Here is a 12,564-nt window from a genome sequence, read left to right on the forward strand (position 1 = left end):
TTTTCTGTCCCTGTGCGGCTGCGGGGGGCAGGGACAGAGCGGCTCTGGTGGTGCCTGGCATGGGGCCAGCGTCACTGCTCGCCACGGGCACCCCGGAGATCCCGCGCACCTGGGCACGCTTTTCTGGGCTCACCTGAGCTCCCACCTGCCCAGCGCCCCAAGGCTCCCCCTCCCTGGAAAAGCCGCCCCCGGGGCTGCAGCGTCCCGGGAACCCCTCAGCCAATCACAACACAGCTGGAACGCGCCGCAGCCAATGAGAGCGCGGGGCGTTGATGAGTCATCAGTTGTGTGGCAGAACCTGTGAGCTCGGCTCCCCAGCAGTGGCGGGAGCCAATGAGAGCGCGCGGCGCTGCCGAGCCCGCCCCGCTCCGGACTGGTGCTCCCAGCGCAGCGCGGCTGCTTCGGGGCTGCGGCCCCTGCCCGGCGCTGGCCGTGGGGCGAGGGGCGGCAGCCGGGGCCGGACTGGTGGCACTGGTGGTGCTGGGAGCCCCCCCGGCTGCGGGCGCGGAGCTCTCGGGTGAGCGGGGGGCGGGAGGCGGTGGGACAGGGGGGGAGAAGGGGGAAAAGTGGGCGGTGGGAGCCCGGAATGAACGGGAGGAGGAGGGGATAGTGGGAAAAGGTTGTGGAAATGTGGCAAGTAGGGGGAATGGTCTCAGGTTTCCTGCGGTCAGGATGACCCCGACAGTCCTTTTTTCCCAGCCCGAGGTTCGAAGAAGGAGTCGGAATTCCTTGGTTCTGGTTTTCAAGTATATTTTCTCTGATCTAAAACATTCTTTTCCTGACCCGCAGAGGTCTGTCTAGCAGGTCTGTCCGAGACACACTGCACTGCCCTGAGGCGGTGCTATTTCTTTATACTAAAAACTACGTGTACTTTATTTACCATTATTTTCCAATACCTATCACCTATGTTAGACTGTCTGCTTCTACCCCAAACCAACCCAAAAGTGCCAACATCACAGCCCGGAGCGTGTGCGCTCCCCTTGGGGCCCCCCAGCCCGGTGTCACCCCCTTTTCTCTGCCCGCAGAGCTCCTGAGCCGCCGGCGGCCGCAGCCCCTCCCCGTGGGCTCGGGCCCCGCCGGGACCCCCCGCTCCGTCCCCGCTCAGCTGATTTTTAGGGGGGTCCCGTGTGTCCCCCCAGACCCGCTGGCGCTCTGCCCCCACCCAGTGCCCGCTCCCAGTGCTCCCAATAAAGCTTCCCAGTTGGCCCCGGTGCCGTTTACTGGGGGGCGATGGGGAGGGATTGGGGGGGAGGGGCGATGGGACGGATTTGGGAAAAGGGAGGGGGACAAAGGGTGGGGGCTGGGCCCGGGGGGAGCGGGAGGAGAGATGGAGGAGGAGGAGGAGGAGGAAGGAGGGAGGGATCGCTGCCCGCGGATCCCGCAGTGCCCCGGTGCGGGAAGGGCTCCGTCCGCGTCTCCAGCTCCATCCCCCGTGGGAGGATCCGCGCTGGGTGATCCCCGGTGGGCGGAGCGCCCGTGTTGGGAACACACCTGGCTGGGGGCTTCACATCTTCCTGGGTACCCCCGTGGACACCTGGAGGAAGGCCGGAGGATCGCCGCTGATTCTCTTCTTTTCGCTCCTCTGCCTCATCTCCCCCTCCTCTTCCTCCCGCCCCTCCTCCCTCGGTTCCATCGCTCCTCCCGCTCCTTCCCCTTCCTCATCCCGCCTTCTTCCCCTTCTCTCTCAGGCCCTTCAACCGCTCCTTCCTCCTCCTCCTCCATCCCTCCTCCCGCTCCCCCCGGTCCCAGCCCCCACCCTTTGTCCCCCTCCCTTTTCCCAAATCCGTCCCATCGCCCCTCCCACCCCAATCCCTCCCCATCGTCCCCCAATAAACGACACCTGGGCCAACTGGGAAGCTTCATTGGGAGCACTGGGAGCGGGCACTGGGTGGGGGCAGAGCGCCAGCGGGGCTGGGGGGACACACGGGACCCCCCCAAAATCAGCGGAGCGGGGACGGAGCGGGGGGTCCCGGCGGGGCCCGAGCCCACGGGGAGGGGCTGCGGCCGCCGGCGGCTCAGGAGCTCTGCGGGCAGAGAAAAGGGGGTGACACCGGGCTGGGGGGCCCCGGGGGGAGCGCACAGGCTCCGGGCCGGGGGGGACGCGACCCCCGGGACCCTCCCTCACCTTCTTGCGCAGGTAGAAGCCGAGCCCCAGCGCCAGGAAGACGAAGCCCAAGACGAAGCCCCCGATGCCCGTCAGCATCTTGCTGCGGGTGGCGTCCGGCGGCATCTCTGGGGGGTCGGCAGGGCTCAGCACCCCCAAAACCTCTCACGGACACTTCGAGCCCCTCGCAGCGCCCTCCCTGTGGCCCCCGGCCCAGCCAGGACCCCCTGAAACCTCCCCCGATCCCTTGTTGGGCTCCCCGGGAGTCACCAAAGCCCCTCCCGTCCCTCCCAGGATCCCACAGCCCCCTCCCAGTGTCTCCCCAGGTCTGCAGGACCCCCAAAGCCTCTCCCAGTCACACCCAGGACCCCCAAACTCCCTCCCAGTCACACCCAGCACCCGAAACCCCCTCCCAGTCACACCCAGCATCGCCTAAACCCCCAAACTCCCTCCCAGTGCCCACCAGGACCCCCCCAACCCCACCCCACCCTCCCCAGCATTGCCTAAACCCCTTCCCAGCCCTTGCCCAGCCCCCAGCCCCTCTTCCAGTTCCAGCCCAGCTCCCTCCCAGTGGCTCCCAGCACAGCCGAGTGGCTCTGCCAGCGCCCCCAGGGGCTCCCCCGTATCCCAGGGCAGCTCAGGGGCTGCTCCAGGCTGACGTGCTCCACCTGGCAGGTGTAGGTGAGCCCGCGCCGGGGGGGAGAGTTTCCAGCAGCTCCAGGAGCTGGTAGGTCCAGTCCCCGTTGGGGACCATGTCGGTGGCCACCACGTGCTCCGAGAGCTCCTGCTGGCCCTGGAACCACCTCACCTGGATGTGGGCAGGGTAGAAATCCATGACGGAGCAGAGCAGGCGGCTGGGGCCGGGCTGGGAGCTCAAGGGGGTGCCAGCGAGATGGACACACTGGGGGGCACTGGGGGAGAGACAGAGAGCAGGAACATACTGGGAACAGCTGGGGGGCACTGGGAGAGAGAGGGGAGGGCTGGGGTGGGCAGGAGAGGGACTGGGAATGGACTGGGAGGGACTGGGGATGGACTGGGAATGGAGTGGGAATTCAATGGTAATGTACGGGAATGGACTGGAGGGGGACTGGGGAGGGACTGGGAGCGACTGAGAATGGACTGGGAGGGACTGGGATGGCACTGAGAGAAATGGGAGGGGGTGAGCGTCCCTCGGATTGAGGATGGTGCTCTGGGAATTAAGTGGGAATGAAGTGGGAGGGACTGAGCGGCACTGGGAGGGATCTGGGAATGGACTGGGAGGAACTGGGATGGAACTGGGAATGACGTGCGCGGCGCTGCGAGGCCCAGTCCATCGCAGGGCCCTCTAATCTAATCTTCCTAGCAACAGATGGGTCATCGAAGCAACGCGCTCTGATTGGCTGAGAGGCGTTATCTCCACGCTCGACCGAGATGGACGCGCTGTGGAGCGCTGGGAGTGACCGGGATGGACTCGGACGGACTGGGATGGGCTGGAGGAGCCACGGCCTGGGAGGTCACTGGGAGGGAGAGGATGTCCCGGTGATGGGCACAAGGAGGGCTGGGGGTTCTGGGGCGATTCTCAAATTCGAGGGATTCTGGGAATTTCAGGAGTTCCAGGGTCATTGGCAGGGCAGGGTCCGAGGGGACGCGCTCTGCCCCGCGCTCCCCTCGGCGCTCCACCGTTGTGAACGGGGCATAAAGCTCGTAGTTTCGCCGGCAGAGCGTGTCCACCATCTGAACCGGGTGGCTGTTCAAGCGCTTGGCATTCATCTCCCCATAGGGGGTGAACCCCACGTACACCCCGACGTCGCTGTCCAATATCAGGAACTGCTCCCGGTTGTAGATGTACCTCGCCACGAACCTCATCTTCTCCGTACTGTTAATGAAAAGACACTCGGACTTTCCCATGAACTGGAACACCCCTGTGAGTGCAGGACCCAGGTCAGGGGATGCGCACCCAGCACCACCAGAGCTCTGGGGGCCACCTCAGATCCCCACTCTGCACCCCCTGTGCCCCACGGCCGCCACAGGACCCTCCTGCCCGCACTGCCGCTTCCTCTTTGCCACCCTTCCCCCATTTCCCCTTTCCCATCCTCTCCCCTCCCACCTCCGGCCGCTCTCCAAATCACTTCTGGGGTCCCATTTCCCCATTTTCCCACAAATCCCTGAATCCCCAGGCCCCTCGGTCTCAGTTTTCGGGACTCCTCCTCCCCTTTTCCCCCTTCTCCCCCCCTGTCCCACCGCCTCCCGCCCCCCCGCTCACCCGAGAGCTCCGCGCCTGCAGCCGGGGGGGCTCCCAGCACCACCAGTGCCACCAGTCCGGCCCCGGCTGCCGCCCCTCGCCCCACGGCCAGCGCCGGGCAGGGGCCGCAGCCCCGAAGCAGCCGCGCTGCGCTGGGAGCACCAGTCCGGAGCGGGGCGGGCTCGGCAGCGCCGCGCGCTCTCATTGGCTCCCGCCACTGCTGGGGAGCCGAGCTCACAGGCTCTGCCACACAACTGATGACTCATCAACGCCCCGCGCTCTCATTGGCTGCGGCGCGTTCCAGCTGTGTTGTGATTGGCTGAGGGGTTCCCGGGACGCTGCAGCCCCGGAGGCGACTTTTCCAGGGAGGGGGAGCCTTGGGGCGGTGGGCAGGTGGGTGCTCAGGTGGGCCCAGAAAAGCGTGCCCAGGTGCGCGGGATCTCCGGGGTGCCCGTGGCGACCGGTGACGCTGGCCCGATGCCAGGCACCCCCAGAGCCGCTCTGTCCCTGCCCCCCGTAGCCGCACAGGGACAGAAAATGGAACCGAGGGTTCCTCCGTGGGGACAAGGACCGGGAGAGATCCCTCAGCAAATCCGGCAAGGGCACAACCCGGCCTGGGCACACGGAGGGAATTTATTACCAACCAAATCACAGCAGCACAAGGAGAGGGCAAAGAAATCTCTCCAACACCTTCCCCCACCCAACGGGGATCACCCGGATCGGGGGTCACCAGGACTCTGCCCAACGGGGGTCACTGGGGATCATCCAGCGCGGATCCTCCCATGGGGAATGGAGCTGGAGCAGCGTACAAAGCACCTCCCACACTCGGGACACTCACAGGGCCTCTCCCTGGTGTGGAAGTGCTGGTGAGTGACGATCTCTGAATTACACCTGAAGCTCTTCTGACATTCCAAGCACTCATGGAGCCGTTCCCCAGTGTGGATCTTGGTGTCCTTGCTGAGGTCAGAGGTCCCACTGAAACTCTTCCCACGTTCCCCACACTCACGGGGCCTCTCCCCAGTGTGGATGTTCTGGTGTTCCATCAGGGTGGAGCTGTGGCTGAAACCCTTCCCACATTCCAAGCACTTGTGGGGCTTCTCCCTGCCATGAGGCTTCTCCACTAGCTCTGAGCTCCAGCTGGATCTCGAGACACCTTCCTGGCTCAGGGGGACTCTTTCCTCCCTGCAGCTCCCTGGGCTCGGTTTGCAGCCCCTCCTCGTGAGGCATCTCTGGGGCTTTTCCTCCTCCTCCATCAGGCCACAGCTTGGCAATGACAGATCCTGGTTTGGGGGAAACCAAGGTGGGAGCGCCTTGGAGTAGAGGCTCCCCCAGCCCAATTCCATCTCTAGAATACATCAGGAATCTTGTGTCCACGGAAATCTCCACAATGTCAAGATTCAGCCCAAAAAAATCTCTCCCAGGAGTTCCCTATTGCTGAGCTCTCCACTTTTGGGGTTCCAGAGTTTTCCTTTCCTTGGGATAATGGGGGTCCAATGGCTCCAGGGCTTCCCCTTTCTCCAGCATCCTGCTTAGGGATGATCCAGGGGCTTTTGGGGGTCCATGGGGTCCCTTCTCCCCTGATGCTCTACTCTGAGATCCCAGGAGTCCCAGGGGTCCCTCTTCTCCAGGCTCCCCCACTTTCCAGCCAGCCACGGTTCCCCAGCTCTGGGATCGCCCCTCTCTGCTCTCCCCACTCTGGGGGTCCCAGGGGTTCCCCTCCTCTGCTCTCCCAGGGGTCCCCAGCACCAATGTCCTCCCCTGCCCATACTGGGCAATGGCCACATGGACCCCCAAAGATCCCCCCAAGGGGCTCAGCCTTGGGGTCCTGCAAGATCCAAACCTACACACACACAGAAAAAAACCTCCCAGGGATGCCAGATGATATTTGGGGTCAATTCCAAAATCTGCAAGCTCCAAACACACCCCAATAAAAAACCCTCTCAGGGCCCCCCTGATAGATTTGGGACAAGCTCCCCCTCCCCTCTCACCTGCAGGACGAGGTGGGGGCGATGGTCCCATGGCTGCGGCCACAGGGGACACTGGAACCTCCTGTTCCTGCTCCACCTCTTCCTACTTCTCCTTTTCTTCTCTCCCTCCTCCTCCTCCTTCCTAATCCCACCTCCTCCCCAGTTCCTGCCATCTGTGTATTTAGAGTGGAGACCCTTGCTTGTTTTTAGAACTAGAACAAAGATCCCTGATGGAACAAGGCTTGCTGCTTTTAGTCAGAAGTATCAGTGACTAAAGGTCACGTTTCCTTTGGTTTGGTGCCGTCCTTGCTCCTCCTCAGTGTTCAGGGCTATGGGGTGTCCTTGTGTGCTGCATTTTCCGAGTTCCTCTGGCATCCTTTGGGCAATAGGCTGTGCCCTGGGAGGGATCTTTGTGCTCCTTTGTGACACAGGAGAACCTTCCAGGCGGTTTCTGCGTGAGCTGCTGCTGTGGTGTCACAGGAGCAGTGCCACGTCCCCGTGGTGCTCCCGTTGCCGTGGGACACGGAGGCCTCAGTGCCCAGAGTGGCTCTGGGCTCGCTGCAGGAGGATCCTCCTGCCTGAGGCATTCTCAGCAGCCAGCCCAGCCCTGACGGGTGTCCTTCTGTGCTCAGAGGGCTACAGGCAGCAGACGTGTGCAGCGCAGCCAAAATGATCCAGCACGTGGCTGCTGCAGTTTGCACTCTCTACTCGGTGGCTTATTCAGGGTATTTTTTAACCCACTTGGCACGTAAGTCGAGGCTTTCCCTCGGTGCAGCATCTGTGGCTTTGGGCTTGCTGTGTGCTTTGTGTTCTTCCTCTGGAGCTGAGCTGACTTTGGAACCAAATTGCCATGAAGACACCATTGCTTTGGGAGAGTTCCTGCCAGCAGCTGCAGCTGAAAAAGGGGGTGTCTGCAGCCAGGGGGTCTTGCATAGCATTTGCAATGGGCCCTGGGGGGTTCTGTTCCCTCAGGCAGGGAGTCTGTGCCAGCAGAGCTTGGAACTCCCTCCGTTTGCTACTCCGGCCAAGAACTGACCCAGCCCAGTATTTTGTGCTGTTCTCTTGCTTGCTGTGGGAAGGGACTGTGGCTCCTGCAGGGATGCTGTGAGAGCAAAATGCTCTCTTGGGGTTGCCTTGCTCTGTGGCATTTCCCACCACAGGCATTTTTCATCCTAACAGCATCTGGTTCATGTTCCCTCTCCCATTTCAGGGCACTTCTTCTGTGGATCCCGAGCAGCTCCTCCTTCGGTGAGTGGGAAAGGAACCTTTGGTGTTTGGAATTGTGCAGCAAGTGGTGAGCTTGGCATGTGGCAGCTGAGTGCCAGCCTGGGAGGCTGAAGGAAAGTTCCTGTCAGTGTCTCAGCAGCAGCAGCATCAAAGGATCCCCGTCAGTTTTCTCCTTTTCTGCTGAAGAGCTTTTGAAGAGCTGCAGGTCTGGCTTTGCAGGCAGAGGATTGCTGGCTGGCTTTAGCCATGGTGGAATGTTGAATTCCCAGCAATAAGTGGCAATGTCGACTTTAGCCCATTGTTAGTTGGAACAGCTCCAAACCCAATTTCTGCTTAGTGCAGCTGAATGTGCAGCTGAGGATAAATAAGGTGAGAACTGAGATTGAACTTCCCGTCCCTCACGCTGCCGTCTGTCCACAGGGCACAAAAGCAGCACCAGCACCTCCTGTGGCTCCCCCTGCTTCCAAAGAGGAGGCCAAAGAGGAGGAAGACAGCAGTGAGCTTCCCGCTGTTCTGGGGGACGATGGTGAACTTCCCTCAGTGCCAGGAGGTGACAGTGAGCTTCCCTCAGAGCCAGGAGATGACAGTGAGCTTCCTGCTGTTCTGGGAGATGAGGGCGAACATCCCGTGGTGTGGGAATGCAGCAGCGAGGCTCCCACACAGGGGGACAAGGACAGTGGACATCTCCCGTCCTGGGATGAGGAAGGTGGATGTCCCCTGGTGTGGGACGAGGATGGCCAAGCTCCCAAGGCATGGGATGAGGACGTTGAACATCTCCCAGTGTGGGATGAGGATGGAGGACATCCTGTGTCTTGGGAAGAGAAGGATGAACATCTCCCAGCATGGGAAGTGGACAGCGAACATCCCCTGGCTTGGAAAGATGATGGCGAACCTGCAGAATTTTGGAAAGAGGATGGAGAACCTGCAGCGTTTTGGGAAGAGGATGGAGAAGCTGCAGAATTTTGGGAAGAGGATGAAGAACCTCCCTCCTCTGTGGGATCCTGGGCTGAGCATTCTGACAGCAGCACAGCCCTGCAGCCAGACGGGAAAGGGGAGTGGTGCCTGATGCAGCTGAGTACGTCTGCTCTGTCCCTGGGTGCCCGAGCAGGGCGCTGTGTGTGTGTCTCGGCATCAGCTGCACCCGGGGTTGCTCTGCAGCTGAATGTCACCAAGCCATTTCTTGTCCTTCCCCAGCTGAGACCAAGGGGCTCACGGCCCCAGGGAGTGGGGCTGCGTTCTGGCTCTGCTGCAGGGCGGGCTCTCACTCTGGGAGGGAGCGTCTTCCACGTGGTTTCTTTCAGGGAACACCGTGAGCGAGGCGGAGCCTGCCGAGAAATACCTGGAGCTGGAGCAGATTGGCCAAGGGTAAGGGCACGGCAGCGACTTCTGCACAAGCAGGGCCAGGGGTTGTGCTGGGGCAGGATCCAGTGAGAAGTCAGGAGAGCTCCAAACACCTTCCGACACTGGGCTACCATCCTGCTGTCTCGCAGTCCTGATCAGAATTGATAACTGTGGTCAGGAGGCATCGTCAGAGCCCCCTGAGGCTGGCAGTGTCCTGCCTGCAGCACGGAGCAGGACCTGGAAGATCTTCTGTCCCTGGAACTGGATTGCCTAAAAGAGCAACTCACCATCTGATGACTGTCAGAAAGCAATTCTCAAGAAGATTTCTTTCAAATATTTTCCTTTGAAAAATATCCACGGGTCAGAATGATCAACCTAAAGGTTTAGAAACAGAAATTAGAAGTGAACTAATTAGGGCTCTATTCTAGCACAGGTAGCAGACCCCATCCATTCAGTAACAGACACAGAGCTGATGCACTCAGGGGGAAAATGCATCACCTGCCTGATGGCAGGGCCCCTGAGGAACCTGCAGGTCTTAGGCAGGACATGGAAAAGGATGAAATGCATTCTTTTCCAGTTCTTTAGACCCCCATTTCCCCTCCTAGGTTTTGAACTAAAGCAGTTCAGGGTGGACATTTGGGATTTGCTCCAGCCCAGTTCCTTCGTGCTGGGTCTCAGTTTTCTCTTGCCCACCTTGCATGGCAGAGGGCTGGTGGCCGCTGTGCTGTTGTTGGAAGGGTCGATGCACCCAGGTGTTTGTGAAGGCTGCAGGCAGCAGAGATCTCCTGTCTGGGCTGGCTTTCACTGCCAGGGCCTGAAGCGCTGCTTCTTTCTTCTCTGCTGTTTTGTCTCCAGGGCTTTCGGAACCGTTTACAAAGGACTGGACAGGGCCACTGGAGGAGAGGTCAGTGTCAACACGCCCAGCACGCCTGGCAGCTCTCCAGGGCTTTCCCCTCTGCTGGGAGCTGGGCTGCAGCTTTGGGGGCCAGCAGAGCTTTCCTGCCCAGCCTGCTCCTCTGAAGGCAGAGCAGTGTCAGCCTGCAGAGCACAGCTGGGACAGACTTGGTCCTTCTGAAGTGCCAAAGGAATGCAAGGAGGGCAGCGGTGTCTGTCAGAGCAGGACACGCTGGCTTGGTCTTCATATCTAAAAGTGTGAATGCATCAGCTGCTGGAGACTGAGGCCCAATTTATCTTCACCCCAGCCTCTGACAGGAACACTATTTAGCAGTTTTTCCATCCTGCCTTTCATCTTCAAAGGGAACCCCAAGGCACTATCAGGAGGCATCCCACTTGGGCTCAATTTGGGGTTTTAGTCCTACTTCAGCTGTTCACAGAGGGCGAGGGAGAGAAATGAGAAGATGGATGTCCAGAGCAAAGCTCTCTCCCAAACCCTGCAGGTGGGTTTGGGTCTGGTGTCAGTGACAGCCTGTGACAGGGATCACCTGAGCAATGGATGTGTGTGTTTTCTTTGTTGTGCAATCCCAAACAGAGCAGTTGGATCTGAAATCATAACCAAATCCCATAGAATTGCTAAAGGGTTCCTGGGTGTTTTGCTCTGTTTTCACAGAACCAGAATTACCTCTGCTTTCCAAATGGGTTTGAATAATAATAGGAGAGTTGAGGCCATTTGAGCAGACTGTAGGTGCAGAGGATGTTGTTAGAGCTTTGAGGCTGACAGCTGAGGGACCATTTCTGCAGAGCTGGCAAGGCCAAATGTCTCTGGCCATGTGTCCTGTGAGCAGCCCCCAGGTGGCAGAGCAATGGGCTGTGGGAATGGCACTTGCTGAGCTCTGGTGTCCCATCCCAAGGCAGTTTGGCACAGCCCGGCTCCGTCGCTCCAAACAGACTCGCTCCGTGTTTGCTGTGGCCTCCTGCCACAGACTCCTGCAGTTCAAGGGCTGCCATGTCCCTTCAGGTGGCCATAAAGAAAATGAGTCTCCAAGGGCAGAACAGGGAACGAGCTGTGAATGAGATCCTGCTCCTGAAGGACAAGAAGAACCCCAACATTGTCAACTCTTTGGACAGGTGAGTGTTCAGCTCTTATCCCGTGCCTGGGCCCTGCGTTAACCTTTCCTGCATCCCTAGTCTGTAGCCTGTTTTGAAAATGCCTGACCCAGCCACATCTTCCTGTAACAACAGCCTGGCAGTTCACTCCCTGCGTGTGCTTTTGTTGCTTTGGTTTGGTTTTTCCTTCAAGTTGACCCCGTTTGCTGTGTCTCCCAACAAGTGCTGATGAACCACAGCAGAAATTATTTTCCTTGGCTTCTTCTTCCCAGCCCTTTTCTATTGCTACATTTGCCAGGCAGACCAGGTTCTTGTTTCCAGAAATGCCTCATTTGCCCATTTTCCACTGGCCTTGCCTGTTTCTGAAGGGACTTTCTGAAAGGTTTTCTGACTGCTTTTGTCCCAAGTGCTGCACGGCCTCCTCCCCTGGATAGCCCTGGCAGTTGTGTTGCCTTGTTCTGGAGGGAATGGTGGAACTGAGGAGTTCAGAAGCTGAACCAGCTGGGGGCAAGTGTTGTGGTTCCACATTGATCTGGGCTGTTGCTAATCTGCATTTTTCACCTGCTTGCCATCTAAGGCCTCTCCTTTCTCACAGGTGTCTCCTTCTCCTTTAGACTGTGCAGATTCCAAGGGCTGTGCAGTCGGGCAGGAATGTCTCTCCATCTGATTCTGTCCTCACTGACAAGTGACCTGGAAACAAAACTCCATCCAGGCTTTTCCATGGGGGAATTGAGCACTGCCCATTCATCTCCATGCCATTGTTTTCCTCTTCCAGCTTCCTTGTTGATGGAGAGCTGTGGCTGGTGATGGAATACATGGATGGAGGAACTCTGCAGGACGTTGTCAGACAGACACGCATGGCTGAAGGAGAGATGGCAGCTGTCAGTCGGGAGGTGAGGGATCCTGCTTGTCACTCCCATGGCTGGGACACGATGGTCCTTCCAAACAGGCATGAGAACAGGAGTGGCTCCATGCTCAGGGCTTTGTTTCTGTGCTGTTTTCATGGGCTGGAGAAGAAAGAGCCTCTGCCGTGAACGGCCTGCCAGCATCACTGCACTTCTACGCTGTTCTTGCTCTCTCTCCTGCTGTTGTGGTACTCTCTGTCTTTTCTGGATTTGATTTGCTGTTCTCAGCTTTGCCTTGCACTGTTTGCCTGGAGCTTGTGTGCACTGCACTCCTGGCCTGTCCCAGCAAAGCTGCTGCTGGCAGAATTCTGAACTGTCCTTTCTGGTGTGATATATTCGGGCCATTGGTTTTTACCCTGGTGTTTCTTGTTCTCTCTCAGTGTCTGCAGGGCCTGGATTTCCTCCATTCCAACCGGGTGATGCACAGGGATCTGAAGAGCTCCAACATCCTCCTGGGAATGGACGGCTCTGTCAGGCTGGGTGGGTGTTCCTGGCCAGGCACGGCGCTCCCGGGCTGCGGCTGTGGGGCTGCTTCCCAGTGAGGCCAGAGCCCCACAAGGGCTGCTGGGGGCACTGCCCGGGCCCTGCTGCCAGCTGAGAGCGGCTGCCCCTGCAGAGAGCTCAGGAGAGGAGCAGGGTGCCAGCAGTGCCTTTGCTCTGGCTATGGCCCTTCCAGAGGGGCAGCAGTGGGAATCTAAAGCTCCAAGGGAATCAGTAAAAGCCACTGCATGAAAGCTGAGGGTTTCTGTAAGGGTCCAGTTCCATCTTTCCTTGGCTACAGCCCTGAGGACTTTC

The 12,564-nt window shown here is 59.5% G+C and overlaps 1 pseudogene; it reads right to left on the minus strand.

Annotated features, from left to right (window-relative positions):
* Positions 1 to 2,015: 2,015 nt before the first annotated feature.
* LOC132340457 (class II histocompatibility antigen, B-L beta chain-like) lies at positions 2,016 to 4,272 on the minus strand (annotated as a pseudogene).
* Between the last annotated feature and the right edge of the window lie 8,292 nt (positions 4,273 to 12,564).

This window comes from Haemorhous mexicanus, chromosome 32 (assembly GCF_027477595.1).
Source record: "Haemorhous mexicanus isolate bHaeMex1 chromosome 32, bHaeMex1.pri, whole genome shotgun sequence".
NCBI classification, from domain to species: domain Eukaryota; kingdom Metazoa; phylum Chordata; class Aves; order Passeriformes; family Fringillidae; genus Haemorhous; species Haemorhous mexicanus.